This window comes from Rhinoderma darwinii, chromosome 2, assembly GCF_050947455.1.
Source record: "Rhinoderma darwinii isolate aRhiDar2 chromosome 2, aRhiDar2.hap1, whole genome shotgun sequence".
Lineage (NCBI taxonomy): Eukaryota > Metazoa > Chordata > Amphibia > Anura > Rhinodermatidae > Rhinoderma > Rhinoderma darwinii.
In genome coordinates, this window is record NC_134688.1 from 304838062 (window position 1) to 304844932 (window position 6871).

Consider the following 6871-nt stretch of genomic DNA (forward strand, 5'->3'; position numbering starts at 1 on the left):
ACCTTAACCCTAACACCCTAACTCAAACCCCCTCACCCTAACCCCAACTCAAACGCTCTATCCCCTAATCGAGAGCTTTACAGCAAGCACTCTGGCGGTGGACTCCTGGCTTGAGAAAGAACTTGACGGCAGTATTCATATATGGAGAGTGGCGTCAAGGGCTTTGTAATGCGAGAATCCCAGGCAATGCTCTGGCTGGGGATTCCGCTCTTGAAAAAGCCCTATCCCCTAAATCCCAACCACCTAACCCTAATGCCTAACACGCTAAACAAGCGCTTTGCAGCAAACGGTCAGGTCGAGGACTCCTCTCTTGAGAAAGACCTTGATGTCACTGTTCATATATATGGAGAGTGACGGTAAGTGCCTTGTAATGTAAGCCCCTGACGTTACTGTCCATATATAAACAGTGATGTTGGGGACTTTAAGATGCCGGAATTGTCAACCAGAGCTTCGGAAATGCTCTGGCTGGGGATTCCGCTTTTGGAAAAGCTGTAACCCTAAACCTAACCCCATACCCTATAACCCCCAAACCTCTACCTTCTAAACCCCTAAATCTCAAACGCCCTAAACCCTTACCCTAACCCCAACCCTCTAACCCCCTAACTCCAACCCTAACCCTTTAACCTCCTAACCCTCGTACTCCCTAATCTTAACCCCAACCCCCTTAACCCCAACTCCCTAAACCCCTAACCCTCTAACCCTAACCAAGATCTTTACAGAAAGCGCTCTCGCTTAACCCCTTCCCGACATCCGCCGTATATATACGGCGCTGCCGGGATGGTGTACCCGCAAAGCGCAGCACAGTTACGCCGCGGTGATGGTGCGGGCTCAGAAGCAGAGCCGGCACCATCACCGTGGGGTGACAGCTGTATTATACAGCTGGCACCCTCCTGTAACTGCCAGGACCAGAGCTATTCTCCAATCCGGCTGATTAACCCCTCAGATGCTGCGCTCAATAGACGCAATCGCTGGGTTGCTGTGGCAATCGGACGCCAGAAAATGGCGTCCGAGTCTGCCTTGTATGGGAGCCGATGAGGACCCGCCTGCGGCGCGTCCTTATAGGCTTGCTGTCAGTGAATAACTGACAGCGCTAATACACTGCACTACGTATGTAGTGCAGTGTATTAGAGTAGCGATCGGGGCATCAGGCCCTTAAGTTCCCTAGTGGGACAAGTCAAAAAAGTCAAAAAAAGTTAATAAAAATGTGGTAAAACAATAAACACACACACTTTTCAAATAAATATAAAGCTAAACTGACTTTTTTCCCACAGTAAGCCTTTTATTATGGGAAAAACCGTAAAAATAAAAAAAACTATACATAATTGGTATTGCCGCGTCCGTAACAACCCAAACTACAAAACTATTATGTTATTTATCCTGCACGGTGAACGGCGTAAAAAAAAATCTTGAAAAACAATGCCAGAATCTTTGTTTTTAGGTCACATCTCCTTCCAAAAAATGCTATAAAAAGTGATCAAAAAGTCACATTTACTCCAAAATAGTGCTAATAAAAAACGACAATCCGTCCCGCAAAAAATAATCCCTGACACCGCTTTGTGCACGCAAAAATAAAAAAGTTATGGGTCTTAGAATATGGCGACACAGAAAACAAATGATTTTATAAAAAAAGTGATTTTATTGTGCAAAAGCTGCAATACATAAAAAAACTATATAAATTTGGTATCGCCGTAATCGTATCGACCCGCAGAATAAAGCGAACATGTAATTTAGGGCGCACTGTGGATGGCGAAAAGAAAACCAATAAAAAATATTCCAGAATTGCTTGTTTTTGGTAATTTCCTTTACCAAAAAATGAAATAAAAAGTGATCAAAAAGTCGTATGTGTTCTAAAATGGTACCAATAAAATCTACAGCCCGTCCCGCAAAAAACAACCGCTCAATCAGCTGAAAAATAAAAAAGTTATGGCACTAGTAATGCGGTGATGAAAAACATCTCAATGCGCAGGCCGGAGGGGAACATTCCTTCAGTTTCAGGGCCCTAGTATTTAGGAACTAGGAAAAGGAAGGGACATAGCACATCCGCTGGAAGCGAGGGTGCCCGTATTATACCAGCGCAAAACTTTCCCAGCAATATTTCCCAAACTACGAAGGAGAAAAAGTCCCCAAAAGGTGCAGAGCGTTACAAAAGGGGGATAAGAAAGAAAACCGTTAATCAGTGTGACACCGGCCTGCGCATAACGGATCGCTTCACAGCGTAACACACATCTATGGATAATAGTATTATTTACCCCATTATTATACCCTCTAATTATGCCCTGATGTTCTCCGCACAGATTACATACACCCCCACATTATAAACTGAAATACCAGCAAAACCCCAAACAGAACTACTACAAAGCAAAATCCATTTTCCTTCTTAGCCCTACAGTGTGCCCAAACAGCAATTTATGGCCACAAGTAAGGCATTACCATACCCGGGAGAACCTGCTTAACAATTTATGGGGTAAGATTCTCTAGGGGCACAACATATTGTGCGGTGAATGGGCATATCAGTGGAAGATTTGCAATTTTCACTTTGCACCATCCACTGCGTATTCATTTATGAAAAACACCTGTGGAGTCTAAATTCTCACTACACCCCTTGATAAATGCCTTTAGGGGTGTAGTTTCTAAAATGGGGTCACTTTTGTTTGGTACATCAGGGGTTTTGCAAATGCAACATGGCGTCCGCAAAACATTCCAGCAAAATCTACGCTCCAAAAGATAAATACCGCTCCTTTTCTTCTGAATGCTCCCATATATGTAAACAGCTGATTATAACCACATATGGGGTGGCACCGTACTCGGGAGAAATTTCTTTACAAATGTTGGGGTGCTTTTTCTTCTCTATTCCGTGTAAAAATGAAAAATGTTGATCTAAAACTACATCTTGTTGGAAAAAATATATATTTCATTTTCATGGCTTAATTCTAACTAATTCAGCAAAAAAACTTTGGTATCAAAATTTTCACTATACCCCTAGATGATTCCTCAGGGGGTGCAGTTTCCCAAATGGAGTCACTTTTGGGGTGTTTCCACTGTACTAGTACTACAGGGGCTCAGCAAATGTGACATGGCGCCCAGAAACCATTCCAAAATCCAAATGGTGCTCCTTCCATTCTGAGCCCTACCGTGTGTCCAAACAGATGTTTATGACCACATGTGGGGTATTACTTTACTCGGGAGAAATTGCTTTACAAATGTTGCGGTGCTTTTTCTCCTTCAGTCCTTGTGGAAATGAAAAAAAATACCTAAACCTACATTTTCTTTGAAAAAATGTAGATTTTCATTTTTACGGCCTACTTCCAATAAGTTCTGTAAAACACCTGTGGGGTCAAACTGCTCACTGTACCCCTAGATAATTTCCTCATGTGGTTGCAAAAAAATCGGCGGGTCAAAATGCTTGCTTTACCCCTAAATAAATTCCTCGAGGGGTGTAGTTTCCCAAATGGGGTCACTTTTGGGGGGTTTCCACTGTATTAGTTCCACAAGACCTGTTCAAAGCTGACATAGTGCCTAAAATATATTGTAATAAAAAGGAGGCCCAAAATCCACAAGGTGCTACTTTTGCTTCTGAGGCCGATGCTTCAGTCCAGTAGCACACTAGAGCCACATGTGGGATATTTCCTAAAACTGCAGAACCTGGGCAATAAATATTGAGTTGCATTTCTCTGGTAAAATCTTCTGTGGTACAAAAAAAATGGATTCAAAATGAATTTCTGGAAAAAAATAATTAACTTTGTAAATTTCACCTCTACTTTGCCTTCTATTACTGCGAAATGTCTAAAGGGTTAAGAAACTTTCTAAATGCTGTTTTGAATACTTTGAGGGGTGCAGTTTTTAAAATGCGATGACTTATTGGAGGTTTCTAATATCTAAGAACCTCAAAGCCACTTCACAACTGAACTGGCCCCAGTAAAAATAGCATTTTGAAATTTTCTTGAAAATGTGAGAAATTGCTACTAAAGTTCTAAGCCTTGTAACGTCCTAGAAAAATAAAATGATGTTTAAAAAACGATGCCAAACTAAAGTAGACATATGGGTGATGTTAATTAGCAACAATTTTGTGTGGTATAACTGCCTGTCTTACAAGCAGATACATTTAAATTGAGAAAAATGCTAATTTTTGCAATTTTTCGCTAAATTTTGGTGTTTTTCACAATTAAATACTGAATGTATCGGGCAAATTTTGCGAGTAACATAAAGTCCAATGTGTCACGAGAAAACAATCTCAGAATCGCTTGGATAGGTAAAAGCATTCCGGAGTTATTACCACATAAAGTGAAACATGCCAGATTTGAAAAATGAGGCTCTGTCAGGAAGGTCAAAAGCGGCCAAAGAGGGAAGGGGTTAAGCACAATATACATATGAGTCTCCAACCATTTGTAAAACAGCTCTTGGAATATTAGGTGAGTAAATAATGCTACTTCTATTATATTTGTCAGATAGTTGGTACGTGAAGAATTTGGACAAAAGGATAGCGAGCTATGGGAAACTTACTAGATAAGACTTTTGATCATAACAACACAAGAGTTGTTATGTTCAAATAAAAGGCCTCCTCCTCCCCTTCAGCCTTACCTCTCCATCTCCAAAATTGGTGTCTTTACCAATCCTTCGTGTTACTTATTATTAAAAGCAGCAAACAGTAAATTTCCCATAGCCTAGGACGTCATCATCCAGGAAACCAGTCAGTCCAGAATTCTTAAAAAAATTGTTTCAAATCCCTGCCTATCAGATATCACATATTACTCTGGACAAATTAGTAGAGACTGGTGGCAAATTTACCAAAAACCAAGTCCCTATGGAGTCACTGGTTTCAAAGACTAAAATAAAATAGGGAAAACCGTCATGTAAAATAAACTCATATGACTTCCTAACAAGCAAACTGAACCAAACAAATCACTTCTGACCAAACATCTCCATTGGAAATTAGATGAATGTAATGGAAATGAAACAGTGATATGATAGAAATCTCACCATACCACCAATGTAACGATAATGATTTGAGGTACATCTAACTTCAACGTAACAGAATAACATATAAAATAATCTAGATAAAATCCTCATGATTATACACAACCAATCAAAACCAAATGAGAGGACAACACTAACTTGAAATGCGTGCAAGTATAAAACAAAATTGAAAACTATACCAAAAAATCCCACATTTTTCACAGAAAACAGGAAAACACAGAATTAATTCACCCAGAAGTGTATATCCCTTTACAATCAAACTTTTTTTTTGTAGCTCTACAGATACAAAATGTATAGATTCTTTAGTAATACACATGATAGCTACATATTGGAATACAAACAAGGTCTGGATATCCTAAATCTACACAATTTATCATCACACAAAAGGTCTCCCAATCTGCTTCAGTTCTGGTTCTTTATCTAAACCCATGGCACCACTACAGGCATTGGCTTTAAGCACAATATACATATGAGTCTCCAACCATTTGTAAAACAGCTCTTGGAATATTAGGTGAGTAAATAATGCTGCTTCTATTATATTTGTCAGATAGTTGGTACGTGAAGAATTTGGACAAAAGGATAGCGAGCTATGGGAAACTTACTAGATAAGACTTTTGAACATAACACAAGAGTTGTTATGTTCAAATAAAGGCCTCCTCCTCCCCTTCAGCCTTGCCTCTCCATCTCCAAAATTGGTGTCTTTTCCAATCCTTCGCGTTACTTATTATTAAAAGCAGCAAACAGTAAAGTTCCCATAGCCTAGGACCTCCTCATCCAGGAAACCAGTCAGTCCAGAATTCTTAAAAAAATAGTTTCAAATCCCTGCCTATCAGATATCAAATACTACTCTGGGACAAATAAGTAGAGACTGGTGGCAAATTTACGAAAACCAAGTCCCTATGGAGTCAAGGCTAAAATAACATAGGGAAAACCATCATGTAAAATAAACTCATATGACTTCCTAACAAGCAAATGGTGCCATACCACGACACCTACATGGAATTTTGAAAAAAAACACGTCTATATTCCCAATACCCAGGGGTGAACCTAGCCTGTCTGCCGCCTGAACTATAAAAAGGCGCCCCCCCCCCACCAAAATCTATCGGAGTTTTCTCATTCCTAGCTTTACACATCGAACACACAATATATACATTTTTTAAATAGGAAAGCATTTGATGTTTATTTGTTAGGCCCTGTTCACATGGAGTATTTTGACGAGTTTTTGGGCGCGGAAACCGCTCCGCAAAACTCGTCAAATACCGGCCGAAAATGCCTCCCGAGAAAGAAGGGACATGCCCTATCTTCGCGCGTTTACGCCTCTGACCTCCCATTGACATCAATGGGAGGAAGAGAAAGGGTATTTCGCGGAGTTTTTTGCCCGTAGCACTCAATGGCGGCGAGCGAAAAACACGGTGAAAATCGCGGCAAACGACGTGCAGGAAGGACAAAATTTGCCTCGAAATCCCAAACAGAATTTTGAGGCAGAATTTTCCTCCTGCAAAACACAGCCTTAAAGTTTGAACACAGCCTTAAAGTGCTGTTTGAAGTATGGAAAATATTTAAAGAATTATTCTTACTGCCAATCAGTGCAGTGCAAATAGTACAGTCTGCCCTGCACTGCCCCATATCTCTCCTCGGCAGCCAGTCTCATTTGCGGCGTCACTCTCTGCAATTACATTCAGGCCAGTCCAGGACGGATCGCGCTTAGCGCTGTTTTGAAGCGGCACGTCCAGGGCTGTTTTCTTTGCTATACCTGCTGTATTGTAGTGGTCTGCCTGTGCTGACTTGATGCCAGTGGTGGATTCATATGATCTTTGGCCCTGGGCTGTACACAAGTTATGGGCCCACATCCCACACGTAAGTCTCACCTACATGTCAAAGTGCATCACATGCCACG